Source organism: Cupressus sempervirens, chromosome 4, assembly GCF_028749045.1.
Source record: "Cupressus sempervirens isolate cs-2001-9-10 chromosome 4, ASM2874904v1, whole genome shotgun sequence".
In the NCBI taxonomy this organism is placed as follows: Eukaryota; Viridiplantae; Streptophyta; class Pinopsida; order Cupressales; family Cupressaceae; genus Cupressus; species Cupressus sempervirens.
Genome location: NC_143121.1, coordinates 783,408,105 through 783,430,813, shown reverse-complemented (window position 1 = coordinate 783,430,813; position 22,709 = coordinate 783,408,105).

Genomic DNA, 22,709 nt, shown 5'->3' with positions numbered 1-22,709 from the left:
CTATAGGTACTAAGGAGAAATAAATGTTTGACAAGGCTATCCAAGTAACCCTAACAGAGATGGATAAGACTAGCCCTTAACCATCATAAGAATTTAAAGACATAACACCATAGGTGGTTGAGGAAAAGGACAATCTGTTGCCTACTACAAATATTAAAGAATTGGATCAAAGCATAGTTGAAGAAGAAAAGGTGGCCCCATAACCTAAGGAAAAGCAAGAAGATAAAGAGAAATCATCAAGTATTGTGGAGAAACAAGGAATAGAAAAAGTAGAACATGCCCCACCAGAAAGCAATGAATAAAGGAGTTATTTTGTTCTCAAGGAAAAATACCATGATTTTTTTTGGTTTCCTCATGCAATAAAGAAAATGACATTTTTTTTCTTGTATGTAAATCTTTTGTTTAGGACAAGTTTCCTTTTCCCTCTAGACCTATTCAAGCTTATTAAAAATCATGCTCTCTAAGTGAGTTCCTAAGGCTAGAGGAAGGGTCTGCAACTCATTTTACTAAACTAAGTTTTGTTCATGTTTTGAGTTGGTCCATGCATACTGTGTAATTTTGTTCTAGAGTTTGAATAGAAAGTTAACAATGGCTAGTGTAATAGAGTTGTCTTCTGATAGGGATGGTCATTGAATTGTATACAATTTCAAAGAAGCTAATACAAAATTGTAGAAAGCTAATTGTTCATCCTAGATCTTGTCTCTTCTTTTATCTTCATTTTTTTCAGTTGTAATTCATTTTGAATTATATTTCAATTTTCTTTTTTTTGATAATGTAATCGGTTATGTAAATGCTTAATGTAAATTGGAAGAATTATTGGTTTTCACTGAAGAGTTTTTTTTTTGATAAATAGTCCCTTTCTATTAATATAATATACTTTTTACATATTCACAAAAAGGGGTCAAGGGATAAAGATCACCCTACAAAAGTTCATGTGGCAGAAGCTAGAAACAAAACTATTCACCAAATAAACATATAGGCAGCTCTCTCATGCTACAAGAGAAGTGTCAGCTGAGGTCGGGGAGGGTCATCACGATCATTATAACCCCAAAAATCCTTGGGATTGGCAAGTGGACTTGGAATAGTCCAACCATCAGCAACATCTTCATCAACAACTTTCTCTTTGTCTTTCTCCTCTACCCATAGTAGAGAAATTGTCAGATCCAAGTGGGAGAAGGACCACTTGGAGCCACCAAAGATAGGAGGAATAATAGGAGGGGGATCCAAAGGAACCAAGGACTAGCCAAAACTATGGTGAGGTAGAGAATTCAAGACAATATCACCACCACTAGAAGAGTGGTGATAGGGAGCCTATGAGAATGGCATATGTGAGCAGCAGGTAGAAGAATTGCAACCCCGATAGTGGCTCTAGGGCTGAGTGTAGTTAGCTGAAGAGTCAGGAGGAACTCTAGAAAGCACACAAGGCATGTTACCCCAATGATTGAGCTATTCCTAGAGGTGGGCCACCTCCAACACCACATTATTGGCCTAGACCTAGATCTGCAACATGACATTATTAAAATTGTGTGCTTTAGTGTACATAGCAACATTGATATCAAGAAAGCTATGAGTGAAAAGAACAACATTCCTATCTTTCCACAAAATAAACAAAATCTCCATCCTAAAAGCATGTTACATCTAGGTAAATTGATAAGTAATCCTCAAGGAACCACCCAACACAATCATGTGCCAAGAAAAGGGTTCTAGCCTTAAAGGCTTAAAATATCATGTATCCATTGCCAATAATTCTGAGCACACCTATAGAACTAGAAAATATGCAAAAATGACTCAAGATTCCCACATAAACGACATCCAAGATTAGGAACACAAGATGTTTGAGTCATCACCCAAGGGAATGCCCTTGAAACAACATGCACAAGAAAAAATGGGAAATCTTAGGCTTAGTGATAACATCCCAAATAGCATAAAAATGAACCCTCAAATGATGAGGAGAAGACTGAAGCTGTCATCGATGGTTGAGAGTATCAACCATAGGTTGATGGGGACGAATCCATAGGTACCCTAAGCTAGGCTTATAACTGGCAAAAGGCGTGGCATGATACCACTTCTAGTCTTACCACCAAGGTCGCATAGATTGGATTCCAAACTTGTGTATAAAATGATCTAGAGTGGATGAGAGCAACAAATCAAAAGTATAACAATCTAGACAAGCAAGATGGAACTGGACCTACATATCCTCCCCAGATCTAAGACTCATTGAAACCCTAGAGAATTTTTTCTTAGTAGTCTTTATGACATGTTTGAAAGAATGTAGAGTAATGGCACCTTGAGTCTTGGCTAGAGGAACACCCTGAATGGAAAATAGTGGGGACCACCAAAGGTTCTATTGATTCAATGAAAGCCCATCACAAAACATCATCATCCTAGAAAATATAAGGCTTCACACTTTTCCAAGATTTCCAAATACTATTGATAACAAAAGAGCCCTGGATATAAACATGTTCCCACATAATGAGAAGGGTTTGAAGAGAAATCCTCTTCTATGCAAGCCTATTAATAGAAAATCCAAAGGAGATACAATTCCAAACCAACACTTTCCAAGATTCATCAATAGTGACAACATGAATAATCCACTTAGAACAAAGAGAAATCCCTTGCTTCTATGTGGAAAGAAACCTCCAAACTCTTTAAGGAGATAGAAGAAATCTTAGGCAACCCTATGGAAGCCATGATGATCGGAGCTAGGAACCCAAAGAAAGTCATGAAGCAAGAATTCCAGTCTAAGGTAGAAGGCTTTCAAGGGAGCCCAACAAGAGGGGTAATACACATGAGTAGCAACCAATACCTTCAAGAAGATCTAGAATTTATCTGCAAAAGAGATGGGTTTGGTAATCCAATAGTCAAACTTCTTCTCAATTTTCATGAGCACAACATTCCACAAATCCACTAGAAAAGCTTGAAAGGCAAAGGGGATTCCTCGAAAGAAAAAAAAACCCCACATAAGTGACCCATTTTCACTCAAATTGAGCAAGCCAATGTAGAGCTAGAAGTAAAGATTATCTATTATAAAGCATCTTGTGCCATTGAATAGCCAAACCATAAGCTTCAAAAAAGTATCCAAGAATTGCAAAGCATTACTAATATTCTCCTCATCCTCTAGGAGAGTGAGAAATGAGTCAAAAGTAGAGTGAGAATTGACAAGCTAGGAAGAATACTTAGGCAAGGAAACTCCATCCACCAAACTAGATGAAATAGAGTGGGTAAGTAGGTATCCAAAACCTATAGTAGCAAGAACATACAAAGCTAGAGCTAGAGGGAAACCCTGATGGATACATTGAAAGAGCCTAAAGACTTTAGATTGAGATTTTTTGATGGTAATACAAGAATTAACATCTCCAAAAATCATCTCCAAATAGTTCTTGTTCTTTCACAATGCATGCCTCATTTCTCTTGGAAATGGGGACCCCCTGGTAAATGTTTTGTCTCTAGATTTGAAGTCTGGAGGTTTGGTCATTTTGGAACTCTTCACGAGTCTAGTTCAAGCCTTAGTTTCTAACTGGGAAAGTACAAAGTGTCAAAACTAGAGGAGAAGTGAGTTTTTTATGTGTTTACAGTGCAAAAGTGTGCACTAGCACACTAGCGCACATCCACACCTAGCCAAGTTGTGTAGGTGCACTCAGTGTAAGAGTGCACACTCATCTCCCTTCAAAGATGCACACATGCACACTTATGCATGTGCACACCTCTGGAGGGTGCACACCCTAGGGCCAGGGTCTATATAAACCCCAAACTACCCCTACCCACTTCACTTGTCTCTACACTCCAGAATCTTTTGCACCTCTGCACCCTTAAAAGTGTGCTTGCCCCTGCAAAACACAAACAACTAATGTTAAAACATAGATAAGAAGGTTTGCACATGGGCACCTCCTCAAGGTGCACATGTGCACACCTTTGTTCACTTAAAAAGCAATAAAACCTAATTAAAAGAAAAAAGCATCCAAGTCAAAGAAAGGTGTCATGTGTGCACCTTTTTGAAACTAAACCAAGAAAAAGTAACCTAAGGAAAAGGTGTTCATGTGCACACGTCTTTAATGTGCACACATACACACCTTTTTAATGCACTTAAGGCATATAAGGGTGCATCCATGTGCACCCATCAAGGTGTACATGTGCACACCATTTGTGCACAAATGAAAAACATGAAAGCTAAGTCCCTCCCCTTCAAAGAATTGCCACAAGAGCATGTTCACAATTTTTCAACTATGCTAAAATGGTCTTAAAAGAGCTATTTAGCACACTTAGTGCACTTGTCAAGGTGTGTTGTGTGTGTTATTTTGGATATCAATCCATATGGGGGGATTGAACTAGGTTTTCATTATATTTGAAGTATTTTTGCTAGGTTTTTGTCTATTAGGCTTTGTGTTTAGGTTCAATTTTAGCTTTCTAAACTGATTTCTACTCTCTTGTGCAAATTAAATGGCATCTTCTTCATCTTTAAAGGCTAAAACGATAGCTCCTAAAACAATTATCTTCAAATACCAAGGTACACCAACGAAATCTCTCTTTCAAAATGGAAATTCTGAAATTAGAGACACCGAGCTTGGACACACTAATTGGAATGCCTTCTTTACCATTTTCAATAAGCTAAGAGAATGATCTACAATGGTATCAACACTAATCAGATCTGGGCTAGTCAATGTAGTGTCACATCCTACTTTTGTGTAGTCTTTAGAACTCATCATGGCTCTTGTAGAAAACTATATCACAAAAGAAAAGTTTGTTAAGAGTGTCATAGGTGAGATAGTCCTTGAACTCCAACCTTGAAACATCAAGAAGTGTTCTACTTTCCTAGAGCTGGTCATTATTTATAGATTTCCTATGAGAGGGAAGAAAAATGGTATCAAGAGAATGAGAAGGAAGCCAAAGAGATAATCCAACAATCATTTTTTATTGATAGAACACTAGTGGGCCAAAGAGTTAGCTAGGTAGACATGACTCGAGGATACATAAAAGATGATGTAGGATACACCATCATGATTTTGAGTAGGGTTATGGGACTACTGGCTGCAAAAAACCTTCAAATCTAGATGGTCCATTTCATAGAAACCATCAGAATAGAGAAGATACCAATTTACAAGGCCAAAATGATGAGTGATAACCTTAATGAGCAATTGGTAGCTATTAAGGCTGACCCCAAATTCTACATGACATCATCTTTGGTGTACTTATTGGTAGCCAGAAGGACCGACTACCCAGGACTTTACAAAATAGGTAGCATGCAAGATGTTAATGCATGGACCTATGCGGTATATCCTTAGTTGGTGAAGAAGAAAATCTTGGATTAGAGAAAAGAGTACAAGATAGTGAATGACATATTTATATTCAAAATCATCTAATTCATAGAGGGAAATTATACCAAAAGAATGTTATGAGAGGTAGCAGCTAGAATCACAGAGATTGATGCCTACTACATCCAGTTTAAAATATTCACCTACCTAAGGGTAACTAGTACCATGATTAACCCAAAAAAGCCCTTGAGATATCTATTAGATTGGCTCATTTTTTAAAAAAATTATAGGCAACTCACATCTACATATGAAAATGTGAGGAAACATCACAAAAGGACATGGTTGTGGCCAATCACCATCAGTACTTTTGAGGTCAAATAAAAGAAAGCTATCATGACCTTTGATTCATAATGGGATCATTGTCCCTTAGAATATTACAACTCCCCTTGCCCTTATTTTAACAACATAGTGATGGTCATGCATCTAGCAGGGAAGCACTTTATACATGAAGTTGCACTGGAGGATTACTGGATGAATGCAATAGATGACTATGATGTCTAGATTAGGGATTATTATAGGATGACTCTATATTTAGTAGAGAAAGTACTTAAAATGAAGATCTTGCTCATAGATGTCAAGAAAGACACTGAGTATGTCTTGGATCCATTATACAATTGGGACAAAATCTATGACAAGTCAATCATGAATGTGGACATTGGTAGGGATGAGAATGCAAAAATTAACAAGAAAGCTCGCCACATAGTCCAATTGATGAGGGAAAAAATCAAGAAGCCTTTCAAACTTGATCCAATTATATAGGTTGTTCCTCTCCAAGCCACAATATGACCTTCCAAAGGAAAAGGTGTAAAAGTTACAGTACCAACTTTCTCGGCTCAATCTCTAGTGAGGCCAAAAATAGTTCATCAACATAAGAAGGAAGTTGAGTATTTTGAAGCAGATAGAGGAGTAAAAAGGAAGAGAAAGGAAAAGAGTAATAGAAAAATAGCTTAGGTCCATCCTCCTCAACAACCACAACAAAATCATGAACAAGAGAAGCCTCAAGATGAGTTGGTAGCTCAAATCCAAGAGACTGAGCAAGTGCCTCCACCAGGATAGTAATAGGAATAGGAACAATAAGAGGAAGAATAGAGGGTGCTAGTGGTAGGTCAAGAGGAAGAAGCCTCCCCCTCAACTCCTAAAAAGTCCAGGATTGAGCCCACTATAGGAGGGACATGTAGGAGAATATTAAAGAAAAAGAATACCCCTCCCCCACAGGCGCCAGAAACCATTCTAGAAGTTGAAGTAGAAGAAGAAGAAGGGGAAAAAATAAATATAAAATTCTCAGCTAGGGCCATGGAAGAGGAAAGAATAAGTTCCACTACAATGCCACCATCTATTCCAAAAGAACCTATTTAGGTTACTACCTCAAAAGATGAGTAGATGCAGTCGATCACGGACATGGAGGGTCAAGAGAAAGATGTCTTTGACCTTTGTAATTTTGATTTCATGCCAGTGGTAATTGAAATGGTGAGGGAGAAGATACATGATACTCCTGCAAGTCAATCCCTAGGAGATGACTGGAACTAATTACCACCTCTTCCTAAAAGACTTCTGCACCTACCACCACTACTTTCTCAAGAATTTTCATTCCTATACAAAATCTCAACAACACCACTTCCTCTTGTTACAAACTCAAAAGTATAGGTAGTGGAGGAAGAAGAGACCCAATAATTGCAAGTTGATGAAGTATTAAAGGAGGGGATAATACATGAGGAACCTTAATAAACACCTGACAATATTGAGGCTAGGTCCTTAACCCAAGAATGTATAGAGACTCAAACTAGTGGTTTCTCTCAATGAGAAAAGAGTCTAGAGAGGACTAATGGGGGAAAGGGACCTCCAATACAGACCCCCTCTTCAATCAAATATATGTCTCCAATTGGCACTACACTTGCTTTGATGAAGAGGGGGGTCATGGTTCAAAAAAAGGGATAGTTGAATGTAACTACTGAGAAGGGAATGGATGAGCTAGTAAAAGTCATCAAGAAGCCTAAGCTACATTTAGGTCATGCATAACCATTGGCTTTCATTATGAAGAAATAGGAATAGGAATTTCTTGTACACCTAGCCATCCCTCCTCCAAATGTAGACACTCAGGATTTGACTCCTAACAATTATCAAATCAAGGAGGTCCTATTAGGAAGGCCTACAGTACATACCACCAAACCATTGATCACTGCAAACATAAAAGAGGCATTCAAACACATGGTCTGAGATAAGTCTAAGTTGATACAATTGCAAGAACAAAATGAGATTTTGAGAGGCTACTTCCATTGAGTTGTGAGCCCAACAGACCTAGATAATCTAGAGATCACTCTTTCTACAGCACTAGAGAAAAAAGAGAAGGGGACTATATAGGTGGATTTATTTTTGGGAACATGTGAGCAATGACATGACAATTTTGAGAAAAAAGGGTGTACAAATAATACATGGCAACTTGAACCTATTACACTATATTCAATCAAGCATGGATAAACTAGTGTCCATAGTGAACTAGGATTTTGGGTTGATGGATGAGGTACATACCTGGGCAAAAGACCTATAGATTTTAACATCAATAAATGGTCAAAGGTATCGTACACTCATGGATGCATATATAGTGGAAGAGCATGATAAGCTCAATGATTGGATAGAGAAGATAATTTTTGGTAATAAAGTCATGGAGGGATTGCATGAAGATATTCAGAGATTAAGAAACTAGACTCAAGAGCATATTTTGGAAGCAGAGAGGTATTACAATATTGCATGCCTTGACATTTTTGAAGATGAGTCAAAAACCAATCTTAATTCAATGCAATCAGTAGTCCAAAATTTTTGAAGAACTTTTGAGGATGCTTTATTAGATGAAGATATCAGACAAGCATTTAAGACTGAAGAGGTATTGTTGAAACTGGACAATAAACTTGAGGATTTTTTGAAAACTCATATGGAGGTTAGTAATTGCCAAAAAATAGTTAAAGATAAACATGAAGCTTTGGATTTTCTAAAATCTATCCAAGTAATGGGGATCATAGAGAAATTCAAGAGCAATCATCTAACATCCTTTTGGTATAAAGGGGAAGAAAACCCAGATGCTAGAAATTCAATTTTGACACTTGGGAAAATTTTGGGTTCTTGGAGCCTATCATCAAGGTGTGCAAGTGCACAAGTGTGCTATTCATAGAGGTGCATCGACAATTTCGAAGAAGTAATAGTGTACTAAAAATTAATTGCTAGCTCCTAATTTAGAGCATTTCATGTACCAAAAATACATTTTAATGGTAGTTCAACTCCTAGAAACACCCAAAGAAGGTCAAGCTTCCATTTTTAGAGCTTCTAGTGACTCTTGGATCCTCTTGCAACTTCCTTCTTCTTGTCTCCTTCTTCTTTTATTTTTTAAAGTCATTTAAACACTTATGCACCCAATAATTGATATAAAAAAGGGTGAAGTCCTACTTAGCACCATTTAGAGAGCCAATTTATATATAATTGTATTTTTTTAATTAGTTTTTAGCATGAGTTGCATTTTAAGATCTCTCTGTCCTAGTAAAAAGGTATTAACCTCAGATTGGTTTTGACATATGAGTGAGAATATACTTAAGTCATTTACTTAGTTTATGCCAAACAAGTAATATATGCCGAGCATAAGTTGTTAGATGGTATATGTCGAGGGAAAAATATTTAGTATGAGCCAATTAACTAGTAACTACTGAGTCACTCAAGTATCAAGAAGATGGTATGTGCTGAGATATTTAGATGTCAAGTCATCAATAGATGTCGTATCAATTAGAGGCTAAGTTACAGCATTGAAGTTGGAGTTGACGCCAAGCATCAAGGACTTCAAGTGTCAAGTTACATAGTTTTGACATAGATGTTTGTAATGGCACAAAATTCTATGTAAACAATTTTTGGCTAACTTAAGGATTGTTTTACAATCTTTGATGATAAGGTTGAATCTTATCTATGAATCCCTATGCATTACATGCATCCAATCAGAAAAAGGGAAGGTTTAAGTGGCAATATGGGTGAATTACTACTATTGATTCATACCTAACCCTAAGTCATGCAAGTCTTCTTAAGGAGGAAAAACCCTAAACTTTCTAAGAATTCTTAAGGAGAACTGAAGAGAGTTTTGCATGCACAAATAGAGAATTCATGGTTACTAAGCTCTTATAATTTAAGTTACATTGCAAAATTAGTTAAAGGAGAATAGAGGAAGGGAATAAAAAAACAAAAGAGATATATTTGATCATAAAGGATGAAGTATACATCAGTACAAAGGTGATCTGACATCAAGAAATAGAGTGCTAATTGAAGGATCATTGATGAGACATTCTAATAGGTGTATCAGTTAAATCTCTTAACAAAGTAGTCTTGAAAGGCTATTGTAAAACATTTAACAAGGTGCTTACTTCATTGTAAGTTAAAGTCCTTTTACTAGGCACACTTTTAGTAGGGTGTTTTAAATCCTTTAATAGGGTAAGATCTAACAATCTTGTAAGCTTTTAATAGGGTAGACCTTTCATAGGGTACATCATGTTTCATAATCAAACATTGTAACCTTCATTAGATACACTTTATTACTATAGTAGTGAAGAATTGTGAGTGTCATCCCCACCCCAATTTTATGTTCTCCTTGATGGGTTTCTAGGTAACCAAATATCATGTGTTGTACATGTGTTTAATATTTTACTTTCGTGCTATGGATGTATATGCTTGATTTGGTATTTTAGTTTATATGCATAGATTATGAGATGGATGTTTGATGAATAGTTTTTGAGGTTGAGAGTTTTAAGTGTTGATTCACCCTCCCACTCAAATTTTACTTCCCTATTGCATTTCCAATAATTAGTATCAGAGCATAGTTCTCTAGAAAAGAAAGGTTTTTATCTTTGAGGAAAGATCTTGGAGATGGAAGTCTACAAGTTGGGAAAGACTATTGAGAACTAGAAGATTGAAATACAACTGTCCTTACATCAACTCAATGAAGAAAGAAATGAGTTGAATTCATTAAAGAGAATGAAACACAATACCAAGGGACTGGCACTACTAAATTATTTTCCAATAAAAACACCAAGGAATTTGATTGTAGTAGTTTCAGATCTCATGGAAAAGAATGGAACCCTAACTAAAGAGGTCAAAAATATCAAAAGAGAACAAGAAGTCCAATCAATATTGCTATGTGACATGACTGAGAAAAAGAAGAAATATGAAGAGGAAAAACTCATGATTGAAAATGACAAAAGGATTTTGATAAATAGAATGGAAGATAAAATATTAGAGGTAACTAGAATTGCTAACATGCAATTGGAAACTTTGAGTCAAATGATGATTGTAAATCATAAACTAAATGCAAAGGATATTGAGACCACAACACTAAATTTTCTGAATGAACAATTGAGAAATGATCTGAAAAGAGAAAAGGAGTTTGTTGATAGTTTCAACAAACCTAGTAAAGCCATCTAATACTTTGAATAATTGATTAGATCCCCTAGATCCACAGTGATACTTCTAGATTGGGTTACACTAGTACTGATGAAGGAGAAACATCCAAGAGTGGTGAAGAAAGAAGTAACAAAGATAAGAACTCCAAAACTACTTGTCATAATTGTGGTAAGAGAGGTCATGCTACTAATGTTTGTAGGAGAAAGATTGTAAATCAGAATCCTAAGGAGAAGTTCATGGGTCATTGCCAAAAATGCAATAAAAAAAGACATTAGGCACATGAATGCAAAATTAAGACCATAAGCTCACAAAGATTCGAAGGAAACTACTATAACTATCAGAAGTATGGACATAAAGTATATGAGTGTAGATCCAAGCCTAAATGGTCATCAAACAAGTAGACAAAGGTAAATAAAAATGGAAACTCTTATAATTGGGATTATAATACTAGGTATAGTTTTCACTATTGTCAAGAGTATGGACATGTTTCTAAAAATTGCATAAGAATACATTTCAAAAGTGACTACAATAGATGGTTGAGTCAAACCACATGTTTTAGATTTTTGTATATTGCTCACATAAGAAAAAATTGTCCAACAATGTCAAGGCACCAAGTAGTGAGTTCAAAAAAGGCAAAGGAAAGGTGGATGTTGAGAATATTAGAGATGAGATGAACAAGACATGGAAGAGAAAGGATGATTGTAGTACATCAAGTTTAGATGAGATCAATTCACCCAATAGGTCAGGTGATCAAACCTTTTCCAATTAATCAATCAAGAGGTATGTGGGACTAATATTTAAAAGCATATACTATACATCAGTTTCAAGGATTTAGTTTTGAAAATATTACATATGGATGAGTAAAGATGCAAGGTGTTGATTATAACCTCGAAGAAGTCTTTAAATTTTGTTAAATTTCATGTTACTGTCAAGCACGAAAAGTTTCAATATGGTTGCCAACTAAAATTTTAGTTGATGTCAAGCTATCAAAGGTGATAGTGTTGACCAAGCTCATAATGGTTGCTGAGTGAGTCAAAATATTTATTGAATTCAAGCTTGAAGTCAAGCCTTCAGCTGTGTAAGCACTAAGCATTAATTGCAAGCTTTATATGATTAATTTCTACTCAATGGACATCATTCAAACTTGAAGGAGAGCATGAAGAGAGAAAGACAAATTGAAAGAGATCATTCTAGTCTTTGCAAGAAAGATGCAACAGTCACTTGACACCATAATAGCAGATTTACAAAGGTATTTATTATGTGTCAAGCTATGCACATTGAATTTTCATAAACCTTGGTTTACATAATGGCATCTAGTTCTTCAGCCCCTAATGTTAAAGAGGGTAAAGAATTTTTGAATGTGAAATTGATAAGTAATGAAATCAAATAACCAAACTTTAGAGCCATTACTAATATTGCGTACAAGCAAGATCCATATGATGCATTGTTGTTGATACCACCTCGGTTTTTGATGGTTCATGATTTAAGATGTTGCTACAAGTGAAAGGTGGGGAGCATAGGAGACATGGAGATTAGGGAAACCTATGGGAAATTATATGAAAATGGAGCATTCAAGGATGAATTCAAAATCATAGAGAGAAAAGGGGTCACCCATGCCCTAGATTTTTCCATTGTTTTCAAGACCAAATGGATTAAGATAGTTTTGAGTAGAATTCATGAAAATTCTATATGGTTAGATAATGGACCAATGAAGATCACCAAGAAAATTGTACAAAGAGTAACAGGGTATCCAACACTTGACCAACCTAAAACTGTAAGAAGTTAATCTAAAGAGGTCATTGAGAAGAATAAAGGGGTAGTGTCGAACAAAAGAAGCATGGTATTTGATATATCTCAGATCCTCTAATTGTGATTGTAGTGAGGATAATAGCACACAAATTCTACCAATCAAACAAGCTCAATGGTGTACCATGTATTGCTATTGACATGGTTTATAAGATAGTTAAGAAGGATCATACCTATGACCTTGCCAAGTTGCATATGCAACAATTGTAAGAAAATTTGGGAACTATAAGGAAGACCAAAAGTGTACAATATAAATTTTGGTTCAATTCTTGTATGTATGTTATTTTACATACAGAATACATTCCCCACATTTGGTAAATTTTCCTAGAAAACAAATAGATCTATTTTTAGTACAGATAGGTGAATTTATTGAGTAACTTGGAAACAATTTTGAGTTAGTTATGACCAACTATTTTGAAGACTTCAAGCAATCAATGCAGAAAAGATTGAGGATACCAGTTTCACTAGTTGAGAAACATTTCAATGACATTTTTTTTCTATTTGACACTAATTTTACATATGTTCAAGTTGTTGTTCCAAGGGTAAGGTGGTTAAGGCCACTAGGATATGAAATTAATGTTGATGAAGCCTTAGCAACAATAACAATTTTACTTGTAGAAGATTTAGATGTTAAGACTACTTCTTTCTAGAATTATGATATGGCTAAATCTAAGATAACTATGGATTTGAGGACTACCTCAGTCATTAAAAAGAAGAACAAAATTGTCAAGAAGCTAAAGTAGAAATTTGGCGGAGTAAATGAAGAAGAAGAAGAAGATGAAGAAGAAGAAGAAGAAGATATACCTATTCAAGCACCATTGGCCTTAACTCAAGGTAAAGAAGAAGACCAAATAGAAGAGGTAGAAATGGAAGAAGGTGTCAAGGGAGAAGAAGCTAGTGAAGCACCTCGGCAAAAGAAGAGGAAAGCTAAAACCCTAGTTGTTAGCAAACCAAAGAAGGTTGCAAAACCTAAGCCTACTATTCCCTTTACAAGAGAAAGCACAAGGGATACTACCAAGAACGCTCAAGAAGAAGATAAGCCAAAAGAGAAGAGGGATAGACCAGCTAGAAATGAAGAGGAGCCTAAGAAGATATCAAGGAGAAAATACATAACTCCAGCTAAATCTAAAAAAGCGAGGACAAAATTTGATGACAACAACCAATTTCAATTGGTAAGTCACCGTCCTTCTTCATATTTAGATAATATATGTGAAAACATAAGGAATAATGTTGATTTGACTAGTCTCACACATATTAAATTTGATAAACTTGGAAAATTTGAGATGAACCAAGTAGAGTCAATTTATGCCATGAGAGCAACATTTAAACAAATTCCAATTGAGATTTCCAACTCTCTACCAAAGGAATCATCTGATAGGGTTGAGAAAAAGTGTCAATATAGTCTAAACATAGAAAGACAAATCAAAGAGACTACACTTGTAAGAGTGATGCTAGAATTGGATAGGGAAACAATGGCAAAGGCATTAAAGAAGAATATTGGAAAATTTGTACTGAAATACAAGGAATTCAACATATTGCAGAACAAGGTTGAGGATGTTGTATAAAAGACCACTTTGATTTGGAAATCATTATACGGTTTGACAACACCCAAGGCAATAATTCAGGCACTTATTGAGGTAGGTGAGGACAAAGAAGAGAAACAATAGGTAAATAAGGTAATCGTAGTTGACACTGAGATAGTTACACAAGAGGAATGCATAGAAACACATGAAGATATACAGGCACCAGCTAAGGATGAGAAATAGACAAAAATGAGTGTACTAGATATACTAGTGCTAAGTGATAGTCCTCCACATGAGGTCAATACAATAAATGATATTGTAAAGATTAAGGATGTTTCTGATATTGTCATTCAAAATATTAATCCCCTTCCAGACGAAGACTTGACGAAGATACTGGATGAATCCACTACCTAGGCCAAACTTTGTGAAAATCCTATACTAGTGAGTGTTGATGAGATTGAGAAGGTAGACAAGGTATCTATAGGGTAGGATGTACATAAACAAGTGACATCTATAGCCCCTCCTCAATTCACCTTGATACAACCTACATTACCCCTTGTGGTATATCAAAGGAAGGAGACAACTATTTCTATCATCAGTACATTGGCACAAAGTACTCTAGTCTTAGTCAATATCAAGGAAACTAAAAATGACAAGGGCTCCAATAGGTCAGGTAGATACTCCTACACCTATAACATAAGATCAGGTTGCATCTGTGAATGTAGAGAAGGAAAAGGATACGATTGAAGAGATAGTTTTGACTACAAAACCTGATGAGAAATTAGCAATACAAACACTAGTAACTTTGCCAAAAACTACTACTCCTCTTACTCAAGCTCTTCATAGGTCAAGTATATAAGTTATACCCCTACAATCATAATAACCTACTCCAAGCATATCTAAGGTAGATGAAGTCTCATCATTTGTTAATGTGAACTTGGATGAAGAGACTGAGTTGCCCAAGTTTTATTATGAAACCATCGCTATTGAACAAATGAGCATACTCTAGGATGCTCTTACAAAGAAGATGAACCAAGAACTGCTCAAACAAGAGCAAAGGTAGAAACAAGATTGGATAGATATCAAGGACATTTTTCTTGATGAATTTAGCTTGCCATCATCAAAAGCAATAAAGTTGATCATAGAACAGCTAACCATCTTAGTGGAGAAGCTAAATGACATAGACCTGGATTCAAATGTAAAATTACTTGAATGGTCTAAAATGAAGTTTCAACATAGGGTTGATGAAAAGATATCAAGTGTTATTTTACTATCATAGGTTAAGTTAGCAACCAAAATTGACAATGTGAAGAAGGTACTAGAGAATATTTTCTCTTTGTAGACCAAATTGTGTAATCCCACACTTTTCACACAAGAAATAAGGAGTCATAATATGAGTTTAGAGAGTCATATATAGTCATCTAGTATAATTCTACCAAAATCTCTAGCTCAGAGTGAGAAACAATTTAGGACTCTCCTTAACTCCCAAAGTCAATTAGCAATATTACACATAGATGGAGCAAACATCAAGGATAAACTAATCAGTATCCAGTTCATTCTAACTCCATATGTGGAGATATTGCAAAAGAAACTAGCCTTTTTTGAAACACTAACAAAGAAAGATATGCATCTTTCTACTCATGACAACTTAGTTCACCATGCTATCAAGCTATTCATCCAAATTAAATCATTGGAGATAGCTTTCGATAATTGGGATACTGCATCAAATATCATGCTTGAGGTCCACAAATCACTTTTGGATAAACACACTATAAGTGCATAACCCTTTGACATAACTATAAAAAATGGGGGAGAAATATGAAAATCATGGGAGAAATAAAAAGTGTGAGGGAGATACCATATATCTTTTTTGCAAAATGAGGGAGTCTATGATAGAAATAGAGTACATAGATCAACTAATGCAACTATAATCAAAAGGAGGAATAATTTTGAGTTCAAATACAAAAAAGCACAAGAAAATCACAGAGAGTTATTGAATTTTGAGGTATGATTGATGAGTCATAAGCTTTTGCAAAATTTTGAAGTTTTTAAATTTTTTTATGTATATGCATATTATCTGAGTTATGCTTGGAAGGCTAAATTTCATTCATACATGATCAAGTATTTTGCCACTCAGGTCAAAAGGGGAGATTGTTAATCTAATATTAGTTTTAACATATGGGTGACAATATACTTAAGCCATTTACTTAGTTTAAGCTAAACAAGTAATACATGTTGAGCATAAGTTGTCAGATAGTATATGCCGAGGGATAGATATTCAGTATGAGCCAAGTAACTAGTAAGTGCCAAGTCACTCAAGTAACAAGTAGATGGCATGTGTTGAGCTATTCATATGTCAAGTGATCAATGGATGCTGAGTCATTCAGAGGTCAAGTTATAATGTTGAAGTTTCAGTTGATGTTGAGCATCATGGACTCCAAGTGTTGAGTTACATGGTTTTGGCATAGATGTTTTTAATAGCACAAACTTCTATGTAAACCAGTTTTGGACAGATTTAAGGACTTTTTTTGTGATATTTGATGATAAGGATGAATCTTAAATATAAATCCCTATCCATTACATGTATCTAGTCAAAAAAATAGAAGGTTTAAGAAGCAATATCACTTAATCACTACTGTTGATTCATACCTAACCCTAAGTTAGCTAGGTAGATTCTTAAGGAGGAAAAACCCTAAACTTTCTAAGAATACTTAAGGATAATTGAAGAGATTTTTTCATGTGCCAATAGAGCATTCATGGTGATTAAGGTGTTATGGTTTGGGTTACATTGCAAAATTAGTTAAAGGAGAAAAAAGGAAAGGAATCAGAAGACAATAGAGATACATCTGATTAGAAAAGATCAATTATACATCAGTATAGAGGTGATCTAACATCAAGCAATAGAGTACCAATCGAAGGATCATTTTTGAGACATTCCAATAGGTGAATTAAATCTTTTAATAGAGTAGTCTTGATAGGCTGTTGTATATCCTTCAACAGGGTGCTTACTTCATTATAGGTTGAAGTCATTTTACTAGACACACTTTTAGTAGGTTGTTTTAAATCCTTTAAGAGGGTAAGATCTAACAATATTGTAAGCCTTTAATAGGGAAAACCTTTCACACAGTAGATCATGTTTCATAATCAAACATTGTAACCTTCATTAGATACACTTTATTACTATAGTAATGAAGATTTGTGGGTGTCATCCCCACCCTAGTTTTACCTTCTCCTTGGAGGGTTTCTGGTAACCAAATATCTTTTTTCATACATCTATTGAATATTTTAATTTCATGATATGAATGTATATGCTTCATTGGTATTTCAATTTATATGCATAGAATGTGAGATGGATGTGTGGTGAATAGTTTTTAAGGTTGAAAGTTTTAAGTGTTGATTCACACACACCCCCCTAGATTTTATTTCCCTATTTTATTTCCAAAAAAAGGTAAGAGATGATTTCTTATAAATACATGGATGTAGTATATACACCAGGCTATTATATTGATACAATAATATGTGCTATTGGTGTTCTCATTTGAAGTGTAGTTATTCTTGCTGGAGTGTGTTATTTTTGTGAATGTATGTTCATCATAATAATGGATCCAATGGTTTTATTGTATTGTTATGATTGTTTGATCTTTTAGTTTTTGTGTTCGCCTCATGTTAACAAATTTTTCTAATGTATCGAGTTGGAGAAAAGATCTCCTATTGTTCCTACATAGCTTCTTGTCTCACACGAGTGTACTTTATGTGGCCTTGTGATTTGATGAGAAGTGAAACATATTTTCATTATTATTGTGTTCCCATCGATGATTGTATTAGTGGAATTGAGGAAGTGTTGCTCCTATTTGCATTGGTTTCCTACCCGATCTTTTCAATGATTTAACTTGTAGATGTATTATTACCGTGGTTTATGTCCATTAGGAATTTTCCTTTCAAGTTATTTTCTTTAATTTCTTGTTACCTTATCTTTGTTATTTTCTTTTATAAGGTTATAATAGGAATTCATATAGTTGCATCGATAAATTACATTCATCATGAAATAAAAATTACCAAAAATATATCTCTTTTGTGGTTACTTTTCAAAACAACAAATAAAAAATCTTGTCATTAATTGGTTTGAACTAGCAAAGGCCTCCTCATGGACATACACATTTATCTTTAATTGAGCGGATTCCAATAGGTCACAAGATTGCCTAGAACCTTGGAGTTGATCCTAGATTATTTTTTAAGAGAGGAGTTAAAAAGGATTCATGTCATTAAGCATCATTAAAAAGGACAACTCAAAAAAAATTGGAGAAAATTAGGGTCGTAACCCAAAGCCTAGAGCATACCAAAATGAAGGGTCATTTATTTTGATCATAAGATTTGAAAAAATCAATTTTCAAAAACAATGTTTGCTAGTATGAGATCTAGAAATGAATACTAATAATCTTTGCACAAAGTGTTGAGATAAGAACTAGAAGTAAATGTCTAATTCATGTGAGTTTATATCCCAATAAATGAGCCACTGGTCATCCTATGAAGTTGATCAATTTTTGGAATATTTTATATGGTACAAAAATTCATATAAAATCAATCTTTTAATGTTTTGTTATTAAATTTTTGGAATGTTATCATGTACTTGAGTCTTGGAGTTTAGAGTTTGATAAAATAGCTATTTTTCATCTCCTTTACTTCCCTAAGAATTAGAAGAATTAAGGAAATAATTTTTTATTTTGGAATTCATGTTGAGAATCTAAATTTAAAGTAAATAGAGAATGAATTCCTAGGTAAACCCACTTGAATTTTGCAAAGCTCAAAGTTGAGAAGACATTAGAGTCTTGTTAGTTGGTCCTTTTATTTTGCTTCTCAGAATGTCCATTATGGTCTCTAGCTAATTCCTAGGTTTTATGATCCAATAAGAAGTTGTTAAAAATTGTCAAATTAGAAGCCAACAAGTGGCTCCTATATAGTATCTCAAAAAGACTCCTTCTTGAACTCTTGTTGTGGAATCATTGTAGGAAAGCTCTAACTATGGTAGCACCATATTAAATTAGGTAAACACACCTGAATTTTGCAAAGCTCAAAGTTGAGAAGACATTAGAGTCTTGTCAGTTGGTCCTTTCATTTTGCTTCTCAGAATGTCCATTATGGTCTTTAGCTAATTCCTAGGTTTTATGATCCAATAAGTTGTTAAAAATTGTCAAATCAGAAGCCAACAAGTGGCTCCTATATAGTATCTCAAAAAGACACCTTTTTTAACTCTTGTTGTGGAATCATTGTAGGAAAGCTCTACCTATGGTAGCAGCATATTACATAACTATCCATTCTTTTTTGCCAAATACCTTAGAAGGTTTGTAATTGATCTATTAACCACCTCATTTTTTCCATCTATTTGAGGATGGTAAGTATAACTATAGTATAATTGTGTTCCCAACTTCTTCTATAGGGTCCTCCAAAAATGACCAATTTTATTTTAGTGTCTATCTATGACTATGGATAGAGGCAATCCATGGATCCTTACAACCTCTTTAAAGAATAGACTTTTTATATAGCTTTTATAATTTTTTGTCCCGAAAGGGATAAAATGGTCCATCTTGCTAAACCTATCTACATCCACAAAGATACATTCAAACCCTTCTTTTATTCTTGGAAATCCTAAGACAAAGTCCATGATCAAGCATTCCCATGGTTTTTTTGGAAGAGATAATGGTTTTTATAAACCTATATTAGTGGACACTTTATTTTCTCTATGACATATGGTACAAGACTCACCAAATTTCTTGACATCACTTTGTAACTTTGGCCAAAAATAGAATCTTCTTACTAGGTAAAATTTCTTATTGATTCCAAAATGACCCCCAAGGTAGGTCCACTATGTTTTTATCTGATTATGTTATCTCTCGTATAGCACTTTCGTATACAAATTTGGATCTCCTTAAATAGAAATCCCTCTTGCAACATAAAGTCAAAGAAACCTTCAAGGGAATTATTTCCAAAAAATTTGCAAACCTTTTATCCATCCTTGAAATACTTGTAAGTAGGATCATGTCCTTTAAATCCTAAATACCTACACTTTTCAATTAGATCTAATGGTTAGAAAGTGTACTCAAGGCATTTTATTCCTTTTTTTTCTCTCTTTTCTTGTGCTTAATGGTGATTTTGAATGCTTATTTTCTCTACACCAACTTCATGTGCCTATGGTTCAATTTTCCATGTCCACTCAAAAAACTCAAAGTATGATTGTCATTAAAAAATAGTATATTATTTTGGAAGAAAATAGTGCATCCACTTTTTGAGAGCCTACACCATAGAATATTGCTTCAAATCATATTTATAATACTCCATTTTAGTCTCATTCAGCTTCTCACTAAAGAAAGTCACTATTCCTCCTTCCTAACTCAAAACTATGGCAATAGAAACTCCACTAGTATCACATTCAATTGTGAAAACTTTTTGAAATTGGGTAATAAAAGGATAGGATATACAACCACTCTCTACTTTAAGTGTTGGAAAATCTTATTTGCTTCATCAATCTATACAAACTTCACATTTTTTCTTTATTTTATAGTCTCCAAAATAGGATCACACATCTCATTGAAATTCTTAACAAATTTCCTATAAAATATAGAAAGGTCATGAAAGCTTCTCACTTCTCCTACAACTTTAGGGGTTGGCTCCCAATTAAGAATAGCTTCCACCTTGGAAGGATCCATCTTCAAATCCTCTTTAGATATCACAAACACCAAGTATGCCAATTCTTACTTTATGAACTCATTCTTCTCAAGGTTAATCAATTGCTTATGCTCCTATAATCTCCTCATCACAATTTCTAGTTTTTCAAGGTGTTCTTCCTTGGTCTTACTAAATACCAAGATATCATCCAAGTTCACCATTAAAAACTTACCTATAAAGTCATGTAAGACCTCATTCATCAATCATATTTATGTTCTAGGGGAGTTGGATAGGCCAAAGGGAATTACAAACCACTCATGGAGTCCTTGATTTCTCTTAAAGGTTCTCTTACACTCATTCCCCTCTCTAATTTTGATTTTATGGTACCCATTCTTCAAGTCAATTTTTTAAAAGTATGGCCATTTCCCCCACCACCCCTGCCCGCAAAAAGAAAGAAAAAGAATTATTCCATTAGATTCTCTATTATATGGATATGAAACCTATATCTAATGGTTATCCTATTAATGGCCCTATAATCTATATATAACCTCCACTTCCCATCCATTTTATGGGCTAATACTATAGGCATGGTACAAGAGCTAAAACTCTTTCTTATCAAGCCTCTTTCAAGTAGTTCTTGCACTTGTCCTGCAACCTCTTCATTTTTGTATAGAGTTAACTTATAAGAAACCTTATTAGGGAGAACTACACCTATTATAAGGTTAATTTGGTAGTTAATGTCTCCAACAAGGGGTGGGGGATCAAGCATATTTTCTTCTATGGAATCTCTATAATTCAAAAAATACCTAGCCTCCTTAGGAAATTTTTTATACAAAAGGAAATCTAATAATTAATCAATTTTATTATTTCTAAAATTTTTGTTTTCAAGAACTTAAAAGAAAAGTGAGAGAGAGAGAGAGAGAGAGAGAGAGAGAGAGAGAGAGATTAATTAGCATCATGAAGAATACCTATAAATAAATGTATGACTTTCAAGAAAACTCTAATTCTCTACTTTTGTTGTAGATAGTAGTATATTTCCCAGATACCCTCATCTAAGACATATTCTATAGTATTTCATGTATTTGGTGATGGGCTACTAATAGTAGACTTATACAATATGGACAATAGGACATATATATGAATGCATAGGAGAAATCAATCCATAAAGTAGTCATAGAGTTGACATCAAACTGTTTTCTCAATGGTCTTTAGTAAAAAGTTATTGATATTTTTGATAGATAAGGAGTTTTAATAGTTCCTATCTTCTAAAATAGAGAATCTATTAGATAAGTAGTCCATTTTTAACTTTCATACTTTAAGAATGAAAATCTAAATGCAACAAATGAATGAGAATTTGTGGTGAATAGTTAGTAAAATAAAATCTACTTTTTATGCAAGTAAATTATTGAAATAAAGAAGTTTAGATGATAAAACCAAGGTACTTTTTGGTCTTTATCTTTCAAAATCTAAACTACATCATATAGATTAAATATGAATCATTTGCAAAACTTTGGGATAATTTAAATATTCCTTTCAGAGAAAATCCTATCAATGCAAAGTTTACTTTAAAGCTTGAATTGTTTAGGTTCAATATAGTAGATGAAATCATGTAATGTCAAACCACATAAGAAATTTGAGATCTCTTATTAGGAAACTAGTAGTGTTTAAGTCTCTAGTAGATGATTGTGATGGTGATGTTAAGGTCATATTTTAAATAGATTTCCTTCAAAATAAAAAATTATTATCTTTACACCTCGACAAATACCTTAAAAAAACTTTAGAAGTGTATTGTCTTAAATTAATGGAAGCACTTCAATTTATGACCATTTAGCACCTATTCAATATAATATAATGACAAATTTGCATTTAAGATGTGTTCTTTGTTGGAAACTACAATTAGAATAATTGTTACATTTTCATTGATGTAAAAACTAATCAAAAGAAATTTAATAATACTATAGAGTGTCGTATTATTTGATTGATGAAG